The following is a 21981-nucleotide window of genomic DNA, read 5'->3' as shown; positions in this document are numbered from 1 at the left end:
TGCCCCTTCACTGTCTTGGCCTCTCCACTCTTCCTCTATTTCTGTCTCACTCTCTCCTGCCCCTTCCCTTTCTTGGCCTCTCCACTCTTTGTCTCACTCTCTCCTACCCCTTCACTGTCTTGGCCTCTCCACTCTTCCTCTGTTTCTGTCTCACTCTCTCCTGCCCCTTCACTGTCTTGGCCTCTCCACTCTTCCTCTATTTCTGTTTCCTTCTCTCCTGCCCCTTCACTGTCTTGGCCTCTCCACTCTTCCTCTATTTCTGTCTCACTCTCTCCTGCCCCTTCCCTTTCTTGGCCTCTCCACTCTTTGTCTCACTCTCTCCTACCCCTTCACTGTCTTGGCCTCTCCACTCTTCCTCTATTTCTGACTCACTCTCTCCTGCCCCTTCACTGTCTTGGCCTCTCCACTCTTCCTTTGTTTCCGTCTCACTCTCTCCTGCCCCTTCACTGTCTTGGCCTCTCCACTCTTCCTCTATTTCTGTTTCCTTCTCTCCTGCCCCATTCACTGTCCTGGCCTCTCCACTCTTCCTCTATTTCTGTCTCACTCTCTCCTGCCCCTTCCCTGTCTTGGCCTCTCCACTCTTTGTCTCACTCTCTCCTACCCCTTCACTGTCTTGGCCTCTCCACTCTTCCTCTATTTCTATCTCACTCTCTCCTGCCCCTTCACTGTCTTGGCCTCTCCACTCTTCCTCTATTTCTATCTCACTCTTTCCTGCCCCTTCACTGTCTTAACCTCAATCATCGCATTTATCAATCATCACATTTATGTAGCGCACTACTTACCCAGAGGGTCTCAAGGCGCTGAGGGAGGGGGATCTGCTACTGCTCGAACAACCAGGTCTTGAGTTGCTTCCTGAAGGCGAGGTGGTCCTGGGTCAGGCGGAGGTGGGTGAGGAGGGAGTTCCATGTCTTGGCGGCGAGGTAGGAGAAGGACCGTCCCCCCTCTACACTCTTCCTCTATTTCTGCCTCACTCTCTCCTGCCCCTTCACTGTCTTGGCCTCTCCACTCTTCCTCTATTTCTGTCTCACTCTCTCCTGCCCCTTCCCTGTCTTGGCCTCTCCACTCTTCCTCTGTTTCCGTCTCACTCTCTCCTGCCCCTTCACTGTCTTCCTCTGTTTCCGTCTCACTCTCTCCTGCCCTTTCACTGTCTTGGCCTCTCCACTCTTCCTCTATTTCTGTTTCACTCTCTCCTGCCCCTTCACTGTCTTGCCCTCTCCACTCTTTGTCCCACTCTCGCCTACCCCTTCACTGTCTTGGCCTCTCCACTCTTCCTCTATTTCTGTCTCACTCTCTCCTGCCCCTTCACTGTCTTGGCCTCTACACTCTTCCTCTATTTCTGTCTCAGTCTCTCCTGCCCCTTCACTGTCTTGGCCTCTCCACTCTTCCACTCTTCCTCTATTTCCATCTCACTCTCTCCTGCCCCTTCACTGTCTTGCTTCTGTTTATTGTATTTGCACAAATCTAATATCTTGGTCTATTCCTTTTCAATAATCAGGCATTTTTGTTTTTTAGGTGTTTATGTTTTTGATCGGTTTATTTATAGGCACTTTCAATCTATCTATCTATCTATCTATCTATCTATCTATCTATCTATCTATCTATCTATCTATCTATCTATCTATCTATCTATCTATCTATCTATCTATCTATCTATCTATTAATCTATCTATCTATCTATCTATCTATCTATCTATCTATCTATCTATCTATCTATCTATCTATCTATCTATCTATCTATCTATCTATCTATCTGTCACCCTCACTCTATCTATCTATCGCCCTCACTCTATCTATCTATCTATTGCCCTCACTCTATCAATTGCCCTCTCTCTATCTATCTATCGCCCTCACTCTAGCTATCTATCTATCGCCCTCTCTCTATCTATCTATCGCCCTCACTCTAGCTATCTATCTATCGCCCTCTCTCTATCTATCTATCGCCCTCACTCTATCTATCTATCGCCCTCACTCTGTCTGTCTATTACCCTCCTATATATCTATCGCCCTCACTCTATCTATCGACATCACTCTATCACCCTCTATCTATCGCCCTCACTCTATCTATCTATCGCCCTCACTCTATCTATCTGTCGCCCTCTCTCTATCTATCTATCGCCCTCACTCTATCTATCTGTCGTCCTCCTTCTATCTATCTATCGCCCTCTCTCGATCTATCTATCACCCTCACTCTATCTATCTATCGCCCTCACTCTATCTATCTGTCGCCCTCTCTCTATCTATCTATCGCCCTCACTCTAGCTATCTATCTATCGCCCTCTCTCTATCTATCTATCGCCCTCACTCTATCTGTCTGTCTATTACCCTCCTATATATCTATCGCCCTCACTCTATCTATCGACATCACTCTATCACCCTCTATCTATCGCCCTCACTCTATCTATCTATCGTCCTCACTCTATCTATCTATCTGTCGCCCTCACTCTATCTATCTATCACACTCTATCTATCGCATCACCACAGCATCACTCAGGGGCACCACAACATCACTCAGGGGCACCACAACATCACTATGCACTACTACAGCATCACTGAACGCCACAGCATCACTCGTCGCCACCACAACATCACTCAGCGCCGCTACAGCATCAATCTGTGCAACTATTCAACAACAACTGGTTCAAATATGTTCAATGTTTCAAGCTTTATTACAAATGTCACAAAAAGATGTTAATATTTCACTTCTCTTCTTGGATTTTCGCCACAATAAAATACACTGAACATAATCTTCACAAAAGTTATTTACTAATGTTTAAGCTATTGCCATTATAAATTACAATAACTTTTATTTAAGTATTAATTATTTAAAAAAAATAAAAGACATTGTTATTTGTAATATCAATACATCTAAGTCACGTAAATACAAAACATGTTGCATTACAAATGCTAAAGTTGTCACATTTGGAAAAGTTAAAAGTATTGGCATCATAAATGACAAAGCTATTCATTTCGCTATGTTCAAAACAAACACATAAATAAAATATTTGTAATTTACAAGACCAATAGCTCAAACTTTCCTAATGCAAGGCTTATTGCATTGCAAATGCTTGTCTGATTTATGTAGTGTTTGTTTAAGCATGTTGTACTGTTTTCTAGCAATGTTATGTCAAGTGTTCATGTTAGTCATCTCACTGATACCAATGCTATCAGTCTCAGAATATTGAAACCCCCTCTTGCTGGTCTCATTGTTGTTCTCTTCTAAATTGATTTCCAGTATCCATAAGAAACATTGTATTTTAAAGCACATTGGGACCGTCACTGGTCAAAAATAGAGAGTATTTAGAAAAATATTTACGCCAAGATAGGAACCCTCATTGGATGATTTTACGAACATGAAAAGGCAAAAACCCTTCAAAGCAATGTAGGCAATAAAGGTAATTAAACAATAAAATAATGTATAGTTGACTAGTGGAAATTCACTTTAGAACGTGGGTAAACTGGTCAGTGGTGCAGCTTATAGCAAATAGAGCCAGCACCTTTGTCAGAGACACATATAAATGCATTTTTACACAAGGGAGGTAGTTTCTCTCTAAGGGTAACTTGAAAGAAGATGAATGGTGACAGTGTGTATTAACTAATTGGTTCAATATCTGGAAAGGTTTGATGAAATAGCACATAAGTGATGTATTTTAAAATGTTCTTAAAAATAGGAACTTTTTATAACAGTTTGGCGTCTATGAAAGGACAGAAATGCTTAGGTGTATTAAATCACATGCTGGGGAACAATGTAACAATGTAATTGAGGTATTCACTGATATGTTATTGACTGTCCCAGCCCTAGCAGCCTTCCAGAGACACCACTTATAATTAAACTTTATCACTCATCAATGATCAATCAACAGTCTACGGAATAAAGTCAAGGAATGGGTCGCCGGCGAGATCCTGACCGAGAGCAATGCGGGTTTGAGACGAGGGAACCATTCCTTGACGAATATACAACTATAGGGGAATCCCCTTTGCGGGATCAGTATGGCCGCTTAATAAAGGGTTAAAATACCTACCTTTCACGGGTCTGTAAGTACAACGTACCTACCACACTCACATAACACTTTAGTACATGTGCTGATATTTTCACGTTTTTGTGGGTACTTCACCTTTTTAGCCACTTCACACTGGTCCTGATGAAAGCCACACGAACCCCGTAGGAGGCTGAAACTAGTTGACCTTTATTCTAGAGAAATTCAAGTACAATTTTTATCTTCCCGCCTATATCCCGCCTATGTTTTTAACCATGTCCTAAGACCCTTTTTTTACAGTTTTTCATAAGGGCACTTCTTAGAGACATTTATAACACTTTGTCACATCACATAGAGCACTCCCCTCACATCACAATACCCGCTCCACTGTAATCAGGCGTTGTAGCACAGCTGGGTTGCATTTGGCAGCCCAGCTGGGACCCCGATGATGACGCATGCCACCAACTAGGTTGGTGGGTGAGGGGTCTTCTTATACATCCACTGGATGTCTGTGCTCCTGTACAAATTAATGCGTCACCTAAAGTGACCCCATTTCTTTGTGTGCTTGTCCACGTTGTTTATTGTTATTTTACTTGGGGAAGAGGACGTAACCCCATTTATTCCTTTCCTCACTCTCTTGGTGTTTATAAATAATCCATAAGAAATTGGGCAAAGGTGCAAAGGCAGATTTATCCAATCACAATGCTTCACAGTCCATAATAGTCCCTCAACACTTTCCATGACCCTCATTCTTCCAGCAACGAGCACCACTACAGTTGATCCAGTAAATGCTGTTTAGTTCTTTCATTTCCTGAAAATAACAGAGCTATTCACTGTCTCCGCAATTATAAAATCCATTTTCATTTCAATTATTAACAATGCAGATGTACCAGTAATTGGATGTTATGCAGGCATACATTGATAACTCCATGGCCTTGTTCATGCTTTCATTTACCTAATCCTATATATGAAACATCTATTAGCAAATATCTAAATTACCTTCTGTCAACATTTTCATGTTTACATCTGTCCATTTAATGTCCCCATGTGGGGTGAATGACCTTCAGTCCTTTGGTGGGACAATCCTTGCCTCCGTGCCTTTAATAGAATTGAAACATTCAGGTACGTTAGCAAGGATATTTATCATCTATGCCCGGACTGGAAGCGAGGATTATGGTAGTTTGAGGCATATTGAGTCTCAGAGTAGCACATCGGCGACCGCTTTAAAGTAAAACCTCTTAAGGTTTGAATCTGATGACCAGTCTGCAGCATTAAGAGTGTCCTCTCATCCAGCATCCAGTGAGAAGGCTTTCGGTGCCGTATTGTCTCTGGTCGAATCTGCACCGTACTCTTTAGTCTCGATCGCAGCTTCCTGCATAAACCGGTGAACCCATCTAGCCATGGTCGGGAAAGTAACCGCTTTATGACGTTTTTTATGGCGCTGAGCAATTGCCTCTCGCCTGGAGGGCGAGGTTCCTCTGTTATTCTATCGCATGCCTTTATTCATTTTACCACGCACCATTTTGGGAAATCCCTAAATGCCAGGTATGATACAATTCTAGAACTACATTTTGTCCTTCTGGGTATGTGAACCGCATCGGGGTAAATACCCTACTTGTTAGGTTGAGAGCTCAGACGTCTATGACACTCCTGCTTGAGACTAAGCGCAGGATCACGGCTACTTGCCAGACAGTTCTAGATATTTAGGGCCATATTTATCAAAATGAATTGCAGTGAAGCAAGTCCTCTCCCTGCGCTGCGTTACAGGGCAGCAATGTGTCATATTTATCACAACGCAGCGCATTCCTTCCTTTTACCAGTGCAGGCGCACAATGAGCTCCCTAGCGCCAACGCAGCCACCCTGGCACGCTGCATTGGAAGCAGGGTTGTTTTTGTGCAGGAAGCGGCACGTTCCTGCACAAAAACAACCCAGTGAGAGGAAGTAACAAGGAGAAATAACGATATTTCTCCTCATGACGCCTCCCCTAGGAAGGCGTTGCATGTTGGCGCTTACTCAGGTCTACCAGTCATGGGGAATCTGGGAATGCGTCAAAATCCATGGGCGATTGGTGGACACACCCACGCAACGCCCATGGAATGCCTCTCTGGGGCAGAGCAATGCAATGCGGCGATTTGTGCTGCGTTGCATTAGTCGAGATTTATCAAGCCACTCAGGGCCCCACAAGGTGGCCTTGGCGGTTTGATAACATCGCATTTCAAGGGTTGCATCGCTTCTGCATCACATTGCGATGCAACCATTGATAAATATGTCCCTTGTTATTCTGATCTGAGAGGAAGGGACTGAAAACCCTATTCACATCCCATGGTGAGGAGTACTTAGACTCTGGAGGTAATGAGAGACAAATACACCACAATAGCTTACTAAGTATCAGGTGTTCGCCCACTGGTTGGTCCTCGATAGTCGAGTGCCTCGCTGAGATTGCTGATCATAAAGGTATTCACCGACCTGCACTCCATTCGGTCGGAGGACACGCTTGCCAAAAAATTCAGTATATCGACCACTTCTGACGCCAGGGGCTCCTGGTTCCTCTGCAAGCACCATGCCATTCATCTCGACCAGGCCAATGTGTATTGTCTAATTGTTGCATAAGCAGAGCCTTTAGATAGGAGTGACTAAGCTAGGCACATATGTCCTTGGATTTTCCATCTTTCCCTGTAATCCTCCGAACCATAAGATGAACCTGCCCTCCATTCCTCGATGATGCATGCTCCTCGGTGGATGCAGCAGCAGAACTGGGAGAAGGGTTTGACTCATTGGAGAAAGTTTCATTATAACTGGAAACCACACGTGAGATGTCCTGATCGGGGTTACCACTACCAGGTCTGTGTGTATTCGCCACGCCTATGCTGAGATCTGCCTTATCATTTATAAAGGTGGAAAACCATAGCCTTTTTTCCTTGGTCCAATTCTGCAGCAAGGCGTCCATTGCTACCACATTTGGGTCAAGACTGTAGTATTGTGGTAACCGGTGATCCAACATTGAGGTGAAGAGATCGATGGAGAACGGACCACAGCACATTGCGATCTGCTTGAATATCTCCATCTTCAACCTACAGAAGCTTACGTCCGACAGGTGTCTCGTGCCAATCCGCTCCCATCTTTAGGAGGACCTGGCACTGTATGCTGTCCTTGGTCCAGCACGGTATCATCAAGGGGCCAGTGCCATGTGGGAGAGCCACCAAGCTGTCTCCTTCTTTGCTTTAAATGACAAGAGTACTTTCTGTGAATCTGTAAGGCCTTTCATGAGTTATGCCTCCAACCTCTGGAGGACTCTGTAGTGCAAAGGACCCAGGACGATGGTCTGTATTGACAAAGAGAGGACGCTGAACAATCTCACAAGTTGGCGCACTGAGGTGGTTGCTTTGGCCAGGGTCGCCCATAGTTATTTTGGATTTTTTTAAACTGTTTTTATTGGTCTTTTACAAGAAGTGACATATCATCAATTCCATACATACAGCGTCAACTTAGGTTTCTGTAGCATCAGATGGATGATGAACAGGCTCCTGAAATATATCATCTCCACCAACCTGCTCGTGGCTACATATTCTATTTAAACAATATAGGTCATAACATTTGAAACTGTGTCTCCCGCCCGCTCCAAGACACCAAGCTGCGTGCTGTACCTCACATGTACCCACCCCAGATCCCGAGCTACGCCTGGCACTTCAGCTAACAGAATGCGTACATTGGCACCAATTAAGAAGGGTGGTCTAAGATTGCGGCTCCCATGCCCTCTCTGACCAGTTCATATTTAGGTCTGCCATGCTCACGATCCTTCCTCAATATCCCTTTCGTGAAGGGCGTCAATACTTCCAGCCATAGTGTGAAAAGGGATAAAAGAACCAGCAGCCAGATGAGGAGTAACACAGGCTTTATTGGTGCCAACGGCAACTTAATTAGGAACTGACACACGACCCCAGCCACAGGTGACAGGCTGGCTCACGACGTCTCTCAGCCCCTGCTCCGTAGGCGCTCACCCCCGAACGCTCGCGGCGATGGCATTCTATCGCGTCACCGCGGAGTGCACCAAGAGGCGAGGGACGGGGCAGGGGGTGACAGAAGGTCAGAGCGGGAGATACCACACATAGATCAACCACTGGCTTCTTTCCAGGGGTTTTCCTATTTCCTCAACGGTAGACCGCGAGGCGGTGCCACCGAGTTGATGATAAAGCCCAACAAATTAATCAATTGAGATGGGTCCAGAATTAATTTTTTTCTCATTTATGACAAAGCTGAGGCTTTCCAGCAAGAACAGTCAGATACAGATGTTCTGTCAATAACACCCGACATTAATCTCTGAGCAGGATGTCGATTAGATAGACTATATGGCCCCATCACTGCTCTGAGTACCTTGACGAAACACAAGGAGGTGAGGAAAGGCCAAACGGGAGAGAGGTGAATTCAAAGATATGGCTCTGCAGGACTGGGCGATGTGGAGGGAAAATTAGAACCGTGTGATCGGCATCCTTTAGGACCAACCGGGCACCCGGCCTCAGAAGATCTCTGACCAAGTGAATGCCTTCCATTTTGAAGTGGCGAAACACCAGACACTCGTTGAATTTCCATAGATTGATCACTGGACAGTGACCGCCATCCAGTTCAATTACCAGAAAAATGATGCTCAGGATCCTCCTAGGGTGAAGAGAGGAGGGAACTACTGCACCTTTTGGCAGCAGGGCCCGTGCCTCCTCGTCTATGAGGTTGGCATTTTGCTCTGAAAAGGAAAGGGGTCGGGACGGATGGTCTTCACAGGCGACCCACAGAACTCTACCTGCCAACCTTGCACTGTCTGGAGTTCCCAGGCATAATTCGTCACAACACATCAGTTGTGGGCAAAATCTACCAACCTTAGTAAGAAGAGAAAACACTTCCCGTTAAATGTGGTTTGGGTGTTTCCTACACTGTCGTGGCCTCTGGCCCTCTGTGCCTCGGGTCTTCTCTGAAAGGGAAGAAACACCCAAAGCTTGTGGGACCCTGCCTCTGGTCATGCCTTGGATTGTGGACTCTGGAAGGGGTATATGTTTGAAACAGCGAGCCATGTGGCTCCCTGCCATGACTAATCCCAGAGAAAACCTTTGAGGCAAAAATCTGTTTTATAGAGCATGGGCCTTATCCAAAGAGGGAAAAATAGCCACACACTTTCTGAACTCCTTAAAAACAGTATCTCCGTAGAGACCCCCTTGAGCTATGGCTCCAGTCTTTGAGGATCCCAAATCTCCAAACTTGGGGTCAATTTTAATGAGTAATGGTGGTAACTCTTGGTAGAGAAGGACACACTTGGCGATGGCTAGGAAGAGTACAGCTCACATGGCCCAGCCTAAGAGAATTTCAAGGGAGATCAGAGAGCCTGCATCCTAGGCCTCTGCGCCATGCCGAGAATCGTTGTGAGCGGACCACTGATGGCCAGAAGTTTCACTTGACATGTTTGCTATGATCGATCCATGCACTTCTTGCGATCGCTAGCCAGTTTGGCCAAAAAGGTGACCATTTTGGCTTCAATGTCAAACCTGAGACTGACTTCGCTGTCCAGAGACAGAAAGGGGTATTCCGCCCTTAGGCGGTCGAGAAGCTCTTTGTCTGGAGGCTTACGGTATCTGTCCGCCACATAGGCGTTTCACTTGGGCCCATCTGATGAGTGAGGATGGAGTGTGTCCTCCAGGCCTAGCATGTCTGAGACCTTTGTAATGTCATTTCTGAACGATCCTTCGCCGGGGGTTGTCGGGTCTATCGTGCCCCAATTTGGCATCAGAGTACCCCTGGAAATCCTCGCCCTGGGGGATTCTGGATTGTGGAGTTGAATGTAACTGGGTTGGGCCCTGCATTATCTGCCGTCCCCAGTGCTGGGGCGCCCTGATCTCACTCATGGAGGGTTGGTTATTAGGAAGGCCCGTTTTGGTTTATCGAGGGAGTCCATGTCAAATATTTCCTCATGCTTTCTCTTCCCTTTCGCTTTGTCAAAATCGTTCCCTGGTCGCCTATGAGATAAAGAAGCTGTAGATCAACCAGGTCCGGCACTTCTGCACTATTGTGCATGAGTTTCCTCTCAAGACGGGCAACTGCACAAAACACTGCTTTGATTATGGGCTGGGGGTCCACAACCTCATTAAAAAAGTCCCCCCTAGAGAGGTAGGACACATACTCCTCTTCTGTGTAGGACTCAATGGAATCCTACATATTTAGGGCAATGACTGTGGATTGGAAGGAACGCGGTGAGCTATACAAGCACAGGTGCTTCGTGCTAGACACTCAGATGCCCTCAAATGGTTCACCTGCGAATTAGAAGATCTAAAACTCAAGCTCTCTCAATCTGAGAGGAAATGGAGGCTTTGCTATATGGCCGGGATGCCCGCCACCCCCTCCCAACACCAATTCCCAATGGGAGAAGACAGACACAGGTTTGAACTTTTGGAAGGCGGGGGGGAGTTACCCCCCCCGGCCTTATTTATTAAAATATGAAACAAAATTTAAAACATTAAATAAAACGTTTCATGAATTATGTACAATTTTACTTTCATTACATTTTGATGAAGACATGTTCTTTGGCTAACCTTAACAGATCTCTAATACAAAGGTTTCCAAGCCGAGTCTAGCATCCTGAAAATGCATACATTCTAAATTAAAATTGTACATCCTAGCAATAAGGGCCAACGGCAAGGTCTTAACCGGTGTCAGATCCCTACTACCAAAATCCCGCCCTCACGGTGTGAGTGGCGCATGCGCAGAGGACTTTACCCTCATTGCCAACTGTAACTTCCCTTGTCGTGGGGGCCCCCTTTCACTCGACGCCATCTTAAAGGTCGTCCGAGTTCCCGTGTGAGGTATCTGTAAGAAGGACAGCGTGGACTCCCCCCCATCCCCACACTCTCTTCCGCCAGAGCGGATATCCGGCCCCTGGGAAATTCGTAGGAGGTGCATCTAGCCGTCTCCCCCCTGGGAGGGGCCTATGGCCATCTCCCCCTAGGCGACCCATCCTTGGTGGGTGCCGCCTCCCCGTGGAAGGGGCCAATGGCCGCCTCCCCCCGGGCGCTCCCATCCATTCTGGGTGGCGCCCCCCTCTAGGGACCTTGAAATTACTGCTCACCGATCATGACCTTACCGCCCGACCAAAAAATAAATACGACAGTTGTTTTACCTACTAAGAGAAGAAAAATTCTGACATAGCATTGACGAGTCATCAACTTTACCATTCTACAAAGGGAAAAAATGTCCTAAAGCAGGAGACAACATCATTATATGAAACACTCCCTTACTTTTCTACAAAGGAAAAAAGGCCTAAACACATCTTTTAATCCAAGGCATATATAATTACTGAAGACGTGACTGCATCTCTTTAATACGATCAGATAACATCCACAACTTTATTCAAACAAACATTGCAATAGGGGCTGGTGGGTGGGTCAAAATTGCCGCTTGTTCGGTCGAGGGTTCACGAGCGACGAGTGGTGCAGCCTTCAGAGCACAGGAACAAGAGGACGCTTCTTCGGATTCCCGCTCTATTTATCCGTCTGCGGGAAGGCGGGGACCCTCCTCTGGTACGCCCACTGGGCGCGGTCTTCCGTGCGGGTGTCTAGGACAACCCCTCCTGGGCGGGAAAGGGCGCGCCCCGGCTACGCCACTTTGGGCATACCAGCCGAGCCACGCCTCCCGCCAAAAATGGTTTCCCGGGGGGATCGGGGCACCCATCCATACGTTCGGGGGGACCGAGTGGTCGCCCCTTTCCATATGGCCGGGATGCCCGCCACCCCCTCCCAACACCAATTCCCAATGGGAGAAGACAGACACAGGTTTGAACTTTTGGAAGGCGGGGGGGAGTTACCCCCCCCCGGCCGTATTTATTAAAATATGAAACAAAATTTAAAACATTAAATAAAACGTTTCATGAATTATGTACAATTTTACTTTCATTACATTTTGATGAAGACATGTTCTTTGGCTAACCTTAACAGATCTCTAATACAAAGGTTTCCTAGCCGAGTCTAGCATCCTGAAAATGCATACATTCTAAATTAAAATTGTACATCCTAGCATTAAGGGCCAACGGCAAGGTCTTAACCGGTGTCAGATCCCTACTACCAAAATCCCGCCCTCACGGTGTGAGTGGCGCATGCGCAGAGGACTTTACCCTCATTGCCAACTGTAACTTCCCTTGTCGTGGGGGCCCCCTTTCACTCGACGCCATCTTAAAGGTCGTCCGAGTTCCCGTGTGAGGTATCTGTAGGAAGGACAGCGTGGACTCCCCCCCCCATCCCCACACTCTCTTCCGCCATAGCGGATATCCGGCCCCCGGGAAATTCGTAGGAGGGGCATCTAGCCGTTTCCCCCCTGGGAGGGGCCTATGGCCGTCTCCCCCTAGGCGACCCATCCTTGGTGGGTGCCGCCTCCCCGTGGAAGGGGCCAATGGCCGCCTCCCCCCGGGCGCTCCCATCCATTCTGGGTGGCGCCCCCCTCTAGGGACCTTGAAATTACTGCTCACCGATCATGACCTTACCGCCACAGGCCGGATAGTTGACCGACTATCCGGACCCCCCACTCCTCCTAAAGGTCATGCTTCCTCAAACCCCTTAACCATGGTATGAAGTCTCCTATGAGTAAATCATTCCCCTCCCTGGACAGGTGAACCCCATCATTCAGATACATGTGATCACCCCGAATACACCCGTGAGGAATGCTATGCAACTGCGCTGAGCGAAACAATATCCCAATTTTATTGTTGACCCTCTTCACTGAGTGGTTCAACGCTGACACTGAGAGACCCCCCCGCCAAATCTTCCTGGGGATCATGTGTGACCAGGCAATCGTGCACCCCGGGAGTTTCTTAGCCAACCAGTTAACTGCCGACAGGATGTGTTCTAATAAGACTCGTCTTCCCAACTTCACTAAGTCATTGCCCCCCAGGTGTACTATGACTACAGATGGCGGTGACCTTTGCCGCCCTAAAAGACCCTCCAAAAACGATTGAAATTGGTCAAAACAGAGGCCGCCCTTCCCATGAAAGGTCACTCTGTACCCGTATTCCCCAGATGCGTGAATCGCGTCACCTGCCTTGAATACGTCCCCGGCGCGCCTCACATATGAGTGGCCCACGACCCATACCACTCTCGCTCCAGTCGGTAATCCTCGACCGCTGGTCTCCTGGTGTTGGGTCGACTCCCAATTCCGCCCCGCGTGACAGGCTTGCAAAACTGTAATTCAAACAAAAGACAAGAAGCGTGAGTGCATGTCAATTGACTTTTACAACATGTGCAATCGCACATACCTTTTGAAGCAATTCGAGGACCAACGGCCCAGCTGTTTTACTTCCTCCGCGCTCTGACCCCGGGCCGTAGCCTCAGTAGCAGCCTCTATCCTAAATGAGTGGGTCCCAAAATCGCACGGGTCCATGCCCGCGGCAGCGATTGTCAGTGCTAGCACCCTCTGAAACTGAAACCTCGTCAGTGGGGTGCCATCATTGTGCCTAAGCAGGCTCCCCCCCCATGTGGCCGTCCTCTGTGCCAAGTATTCCTCTAAACACTTTATCAGACAAGTGGGGGACGTTCGTGCGCTATCTCCCATAGCTTCCTGATCTGTCTTGGACCAGGCTATCGAGATTACCATTGAATCACCCCTTATTTGTACGTGATCCCTGCACAAGCCTCCCTCCATATCCTTCTTGTTCCTCGCCACGAGTTCGCTTACCCGCATAGCCCCATGGAATGCCAAGGCGAAAGCTGCCCGGAACAGAACTGCTTCGAAAGGGGAGGAGCACGTCTCATCCAGCTTTGCTAAAAGCAGAGACAATCTGTCTAAGCCAATCGGGCGCCTCGTATCTTGCTTGCGACCCTCGAGGCGTTGCCAGCCGCGGAGTGCCTTCCTAACCAAAAAGGAACCCGTCGAGTCACTTATGCCGTGCAGCTGTGCCATGAACGAAATGGCCGCCCTATGTCTATTGGCCGTTGCCGCTGATCGGCCTTCTCTGTGCAGTGCTACCAGGAACCCCAGGAAGGATTCCTCTTGACCCCAGCTCTGTCTCCCTGTCGGACCCAAAAATGTGCAGTAGGAACTAAATGCTCCTTCGTAAGCCTTCCTTGTCCTGGGAGTTAAGCTGGCTGCCACGAGGTCTTGTAATCCGGGGCACCGATTAGCCATAGCGCTTCGGGGAACGGTGCCGCCACTAGGTCCGCTGTGGGTAGATAGCCCCTGAAAGCCTGCATGTGTGAACGAGAGAGTGCATCAGCTGCATTATTCAGTACACCTGGCACATGTTTTGCCCTGAATTGTACATTCAATTTCCTGCAACGTAAAACTATTTCTTTTAACAATCTCAAGATCCACTTGCAGCGGGCTGCCTGCTGATTAATGCACTCAACCACAGTCATATTGTCAGACCAAAACACCACTGATCGGTCCCTAAAGTCGTCCGGCCATGCCATCAGAGCAACCCAAATGGGGAATAGCTCCAAGAACCCAATGTTACCTGTTAGACCGCTGGAGTGCCACCACAACGGCCATACTTGCGCCGACCATCGGTTACCAAAGATGGCGCCAAATCCCACGCTCCCAGCTGAATCGGTCCACAAACCTAGTTCATCCGATGATGCTGGTGGTTTGTTCCACACAACTCGACCGTTGAAGTCCGCCAGAAATGCCAACCAAATGCGCATATCCTGGCGAACCTCTGCCGACAGTCTCGTACGGTGGTGTCCCTCCTTGAGGCCAACCATAGCTTGTGCAATAGAGCGTGAGAAGGGGCGGGCCTTTGGTATCACCCTTAAGGCAAAGTTAAGCTGACCCACTGTTTGCTGTAACTGGTGCAGGGTCACTTTCTCCTTGCCAGGCATTGCGTCAAGGAAGCCCTAAACTTGGCCACCTTTTCCATTGGTAAACGGAAACATCCTTCCACAGAATCGAGCTCAATTCCCAGAAACTCCAGTGAAGTAGATGGTCCAACCGTCTTACCTGGTGCCAATGGGACTCCAAACTCTCGCATGAGGATGCAGAAGTCCTGCAGCGCCTGCGCACATTTCGTACTGCCGGCCGCTCTCAAGAACAGGAAGTCATCTAGATAGTGCATAACGTGTCCATGCCCTGTGGCCTCGGTGAATGCCCATTCTAAAAAACAGCTGAACATTTCAAAATAGGCACAAGAAATGGAGCAACCCACAGGCATGCATTTATCCATGTAATAACTCCGTTGAAACGCAAAACTTAGCAAGCGCTGGTCCCGCGGGTGTACCGGGAGCAACCTGAATGCCGATTCGATGTCCGATTTCGCCATCAGTGCTCCGGGGCCCAGATGATTTAATATGGCAACGGCATCGTCGAACGACGCGTACCGAACCGAACAAATATCTGGGTTAATGGCTTCGTTCACCGAGGATCCCCTTGGGGCAGACAAGTTGTGAATGAGTCTAAACTCCCCTGGGTCTTTCTTTGGAACCACTCCTAGCGGTGAACACATAAAATCCGCCACCGGCGGGCTTTGAAAAGGCCCCGCCACCCGCCCCAAGCTGACTTCTTTGGAAATTTTCTTTGCTGCTACGCTTGGGTTATGTTGGACAGATAACTGATTTTTACAAAAGGAGTCCCCCCGAAAATATCCCGCCGGGATGTTGAAGCCATATAGGAATCCATTCCTCAAAACCCCGGCGGATACATGATCAGGGTATTTGTTCAACCAAGGAGTCAGAGCCATGATGTCGACAGGTGTAGGCAAGCGGTTCCCAAGCATCACCTCACTCTTGCTTAGAACCCCCTTTTCCTCCCGTTCCGCTGTTCTTTGATCTACAGCTACTCTCCGGGTGTGAGGAGTTCCCACAGCCCGCACACGCATGCCTGAACCTACATGTTCCCTGGGGCCTGCTACAGTTGCCTCTATTGAAGCCCCAACAAACCCCCCGCTTGCCGCCATTTCCTCCGGTCTTGGGCTGAAATTCCCCACCGGCGCCTGCTCGAAAGGGCAACGCAGGCTTTTGGCGAACTGACCCCGGCCCGCTCCCGCCCGGTGAGGACGTACCCGCCGCACCAGGCAAGAGCTGCTTGTGCCATGACACCGAGTCGAGGCAGTCCCAGGTCAAAGTTGCATCAAACTCTTTCGCTTTTCGGAATTTCATATCGTATCCTTTCCACTCGTCCCCCCCCATACATGGTATAAAAATCCATAATCCTATTTTGGTAACAGGACAACTCGGTCATCACTTCTGGCTTTCGTTCACCCATGACTGCCGTAAATATCGAAAAGGCCTTCACCCAGTTCGCTACGGTCTCATCGACCCTAAATTCCGCCATCTTGGCCCGCCATACACTGGGGTGCCATAGATCCTTCTGGGATTTTGCATATTCCATCTCGCGATGGTCAGTCAACAAGGAAAACATATTCACATATTTTTCCCCCCATATCATTTCCTTTATGGCCGCTGGGATGTGCTGGGCCACCCTTTCGCGCCTTGAAGGTAATGAACCTTCCCCTGCCATTGGCAATGGTTGCTTACCGGGTTCAACCGTCGTGTCTGCTGCCTTTTCCCGGCTAACCGTTGGTACTCCTGGCGCCACCTGTGGGGGAACAAAAGGAACATTCGCCATCCCGGCTTCTCTCGACTGCCGTAACTGCTCGATTATTAGTCTAGCCTCCTCGGCCGGGTCCCCCGCGGCCACTGCCCCCCCGCTTTCTTCTTGCGCCAGGGTAACACTGCCGCTAACTGAATGGCCAGTTCCGGGGGCATTTGATCATCATTAACCGGGGTGATTACCACAGGAATTGGCAAGCCTATATCCGGAACCGGTACCGGGATGTCCGCCGGCGTGATGGGGGCGGATGGGGGCACCTCAGGAACCGGATCCTCCCCGGAAACCGCCCTCCTATTAATACGCTTCCCCCTACCCTCAGGGACCACTCCCGGCAAGGCCGGGCCTATTACCTTCTTAGGGCGGCCTGAGGGGTTGTTCTGGGCCGCTAGCTGCTTTTTAACTTCGGCCAAACCTCGACCGATCGAATCAACTTTACTGAGTTTTCGGTCCATGATTGCCATTCGGTTCGACAAGGTGCACAGTACCTTCTCCAGCTCGGAGCTCTTTCCCGCTTTTTTGCCGGCCATAGCTTCGTTTACTCCGCTCAAGTCGATCAACGAGGTCCCAGATCGTTCGAACTCTTGATCACTGTAAGAGAAAAAAAAAAGAGAAAAAACAAGATTACAAGTTCTCAAAATTGCCGCTTGTTCCGTCGAGGGCTCACGAGCGACGAGTGGTGCAGCCTTCAGAGCACAGGAACAAGAGGACGCTTCTTCGGATTCCCGCTCTATTTATCCGTCTGCGGGAGGGCGGGGACCCTCCTCTGGTACGCCCACTGGGCATGGTCTTCCGTGCGGGTGTCTAGGACAACCCCTCCTGGGCGGGAAAGGGCGCCACTTTGGGCATACCAGCCGAGCCACGCCTCCCGCCCAAAATGGTTTCCCGGGGGGATCGGGGCACCCATCCATACGTTTGGGGGGACCGAGTCGTCGCCCCTTTCCATTCTAGCACAGATAGACAGCAGTATCTGCTAGCCCGCAATAATTATAAAGAAACTGTATTGACAGCTAATGCGGCCTATTCTTCTGCGAGAATACTGAATGCCCCTAATAAATCTAAGGAAAGTTTTAAGATTGTGAATGGCCTGAGTTGTGGTGATAGAATTTTACCTAGCCAGGCTCACACCCAAGAGCGGTGTAACTCTCTAAATAATTTCTTCTTAAATAAAATCGCCATCATCAAGGCAAGTATCCCCCCCACTGCCAACTTGGAACCACTGGATGACATCTCCAGAAACCCTGAACCACTTTGCAGCCATAGGTCCTAGCTCTTTATTAGATCTCATGACCCGTGTTAAATCCGGGTCTTTTAATGACTGCTGCCCATCTTCTGTCCTGAGGGACACTTTCTCCGCACTGCCTCACAGCATTCTCCCTTTTCTGACTGAGTCCCTCAGTAAGGGCAAGGTACCTAGTGCTTTCAAGAATGCTAATTAAGTTCCACTGTTAAAAAAACCAGGGGCTGACCTCTTGAACCCCTCCAACTATTGCCCTATTTCCCTTCTCCCTTTTTTGGCCAAGATTATGGAGGCCCATGTGGCCAGATGCCTCTCTAACTTCATCGAACAATCAGAATACTTGAACCTAATCAAGCTGGCTTCTGTCCGGCGCACTCAACGGAGTCAGTAATCCTTGTGGTACTTAACACGTTGAGAGCTAAGGCTGATATGGGGGCCCCCCAGGCTCTGGTGCTCCTGTACCTGTCGGCTGCGTTCGACGCGGTTGACCATAACATCTGGTTGAACCGCGTCGAACAAGCAGGTATACAAGGACCTGCTTACAGCTGGATCAAGTCTTTTCTCACAGGCAGAACTCAAGCAGTAGCCTCGGCGTCTTTACTGCCCCCAAAGTGTCCACTACTTGTGGGGTTCCGCAGGGTTCTTCCCTCTCCCCACTGTTGTTCAATCTCTACCTTAGGCCCTTGATCCACTCATTAAAAAACAGTAAAGTAACCATTTTTAACTACGCCGTCGACCTCCAGCTTGTCTTTCCCCTGGACTCTCCTAATTCGCTGCGGAATTTAAAACTACTTTGCTCCATATCCAGCGTTGGATGAACTTTACCCATCTGAAGCTCAACTCGGGCAAGACGGAACTTGTGCTGCCCGGGAAAAGCGATGTTTGGTGGGGCCCGCACTTCTGGCCAAGCGAATTAGGTCGCCCCACCCCTTCCCCCTTTGTGAAATGTTTAGGGGTCACTATATACGAAGCCATCAAATTCTGGTACAATGTCTGGAGGAACAAGGAGAACATAATGAACGTCGCACTCTGGGACGCAATCCAGACTAGTCCGAACTCTGACTATTCTAAGTACCTAAAACTTTCACTAGAGGCAACCGAGCTGGGAACCTTGTGGGAAACAAAACTGCCAGTTCCTTCGTTTTACCAGGTGGTTAAAAGGATTGCTAAGAAACACTCGTTCCTCATTGACAAAACAACTTTTAGCACCTGAACCCACGCCTGGATGACACTTAAATCGTACACAAGGCCTGCCCCAGCACCTTACCTAGACACCGCATTCTCGTTGACACTTAAACGTAAATTCCTCCATTTACGGCTGGGCATTCTGCCCACAAAACTAGATCAACCTAAATGGCGACCGCAAGAAACATCGGAATGCGATCTTTGTGGTGCATGCAAACAAGACATTATACACATTGTTTGCATCTGTCCTGCCATGCATCAAGGTCGGCGGCATTGGCTTAAAGACAAATTTAACGAGCAAGGAGTCCGCACCTGTCGATCCGCGATAGTCCAGATTCTATGTTCAGCGGACCCTCAACTGATCTGCCGATCAGTAAAATTTCTGGACAGTTTTGTGAAAAAACGAGGCCCACAGCCATAGGCCCGATCCTCGTGGAGACCTAAGAACACCATTTGAAAGACAAATTTGTGCCCCAGCAAAGTTCACTGCAACCAGTGGCAGCCTGTTTGTAACATAGTTTTCATATTCGTCTTTTAAATTCTCTTCCCATCCCCTTTTCCTATTTATTATTCCTTCCTCATTTCCTAATAGTTGTTTTAAATGCTGCAGAATGTTATACATTGTAATGGTTTTAATTAACCGAGCAATAAAGAATTTACTATAAATGCAGATCTCTCACTCACAGGACAAGTGGGTGCAGTGGTCTCCACTAGTCTCTTCCAACTGCGAAAAATCAGGAAGATTGCTCATTTGCTGACCCACTCAGCCCTTGTACAGGTGGTGTTAGCGCTGGTTCTCTCGCGCCTTGACTTCTCAAACTCTCTCTATATAGGTCTGCCGCTGTTTCTGCTCAATCGCCTACAAATAGTTCAGAACCAGGCAGCAAGACTAATCTACAAACAGCCGAGATGGCAATAGGCTAGGCCTTGTCTGCTAAAACTTCACTGGCTGCCGGTGGCACAACGGGCTGCGTTCAAGACGGGCTGTCTTGCCTTCAAGGCGCTGCATTGCAAGAGCCCAAAGTTTATTAAATACATGGTCACAAAGCATGTCCCTAGGTGCAATTTAAGATCCGCCCACCTGCCCCTACTGACCATCCCAGCCATCAAACTTAAACGGCAGGGAGGCTGTAGGTTCTCTTACCTTGCCCCCACACTTTGGAATTCTGTCCCATTGACAACCAGGAGCTGTGACAACCTCTTGGGTTTTAGAAGAGCCTTGACAACATGGCTGTTCTAGCAAGCCTACTAATCTGTCCTTACGCAACAATATCACACAGAATCAGCGCCATGAAACCTTCGGTGACCGCGCGCTTTATAAGCTTCTGTTACCATTAACATTAACAATGGAGGGTGCTGCACCAGGGTCAGTTTCCTTGAAAAGTGTGGTATTTTAGCGACCCAGCGCAGGTGTTATTTTAATTTTTTACTTTTCTTTATCCCAGGAATACAGACCCTATTAGAATATTATTATTAAATAAAATAACTTCTGTTCTGATTAATGGTCATTCCATGAACTTGCCACACCGAAGAGGAAACAAAAATGTTAATGTACTGTCTCTGCATATTATAAAATCTTCATTAAAACAAATCTCATACATGGCTTTGTTTTTTTATCATATTTATTGGGTTTGAAAGGCAATTAGCATGTCATGGTCTGCCAAAGCGCCTGCCAAAAAGAAGAGTAAATCAAGCATTGTAATCTAAAAGGGGAAACTGGCAAAATGATTGTCCGAGGCACATTAGTACATGCTGGACAATTATTGCCAATGTGGGCATTAAATCAATAGAATATTCAGGTGAAAATAAAAAGTCTCAAATAATTTAGACAGGTCCATTATTTGTGGTAGGATTACATTACGGTTAAGAATTGTGGAAAAGAAAATGGTTAGAGCGATATTCAACAACACAGAAGGGAAAGCAAAAACTTTCACTCTATATCACACTTTAGAACACCGCAACTGGTGACAGTAACAATGACTACACGCCTCGATGATAACCAATCAAATACCAAATCCACCAAATAGCTATAGAGCACTAAATCAAGGGGAAATGGTATCCTCTTTAGGAACATTCAGCATCTCAACTAGCTCAGCAAGGGTAAATAGACCACCCTAGAGGCTGTATAAAGACGCTGGGTTGTCGATGGTTTGCCGTCGCAAGGGACACACCGCTCCAGCAGGAGATAGCTGCTTGTCGTTGAAATAAAAATGATGGCTAAATGCAGGTGAATTCATGGAGGATTGGTCATGGTGAGGAGTGGAGCTAGAGAATCTGGACAATGGACTGGAATGGGGCGATGAAGAGAGAAAGTGGTCAAAGGTGGGGGGGGAGAGAATTTAACAAAAGTTGTGCAAGTTAAGCAGAGGATTGCCATTCTTGGGTCCGGGAGGTTGTTGGCATGGAGAAAATGGTGAGACTACAAGATGGAAGGGAAAAGGTGGCCTGAGAGAGTGAAAGCAGTTATAGTGACGGAATAAAATGCACAGGGTAGGAAAGAGCGCACAGGAAGATTACCAAAGCCATACATGCAGAGTGTCTGGTGGCAACAACAGACACGTTTCGGACACTGGATTACAGGCAAGCCAAGGGATGCCCCAAGAAGAGAGAGTAGGAAGTAGCCAGGCCGGCAGTCAAGATGTGGACATATTAAACTAGGGTGTGGCAAGTATGATTATGCAAAAGGCAACTGGATACGTGCCCTGGGCTGCGCGTCACTTTCTGAATATGTAGGTAGACTCTACAAGATAGGCCATCTTCAGGTAGCTTGGTTGTGGTAGGAGGAGTTCATAGTATGGCCAGGGGAGGGATATTAAGGGTGGTTTGAATTTTTAGGAATTAAGAGGGCAGGGAATGGAACCAAAAACAGGGGCATATTAGGAAGAACCTCGTTAATTATATCGCCGTTTTAGCGGCAGGAAACAGCCGCTAAAACGGTGATAATGGGCTTGCTAATGTACGTTATAGAATTCCAATAGAAGCCCAGGTTAGATGTCCTGCACATTTAACCTGGGCTTCCT

This window comes from Lissotriton vulgaris, chromosome 1_1 (assembly GCF_964263255.1).
Source record: "Lissotriton vulgaris chromosome 1_1, aLisVul1.2, whole genome shotgun sequence".
In the NCBI taxonomy this organism is placed as follows: domain Eukaryota; kingdom Metazoa; phylum Chordata; class Amphibia; order Caudata; family Salamandridae; genus Lissotriton; species Lissotriton vulgaris.
Note: the sequence above shows the minus strand (reverse complement) of the source record.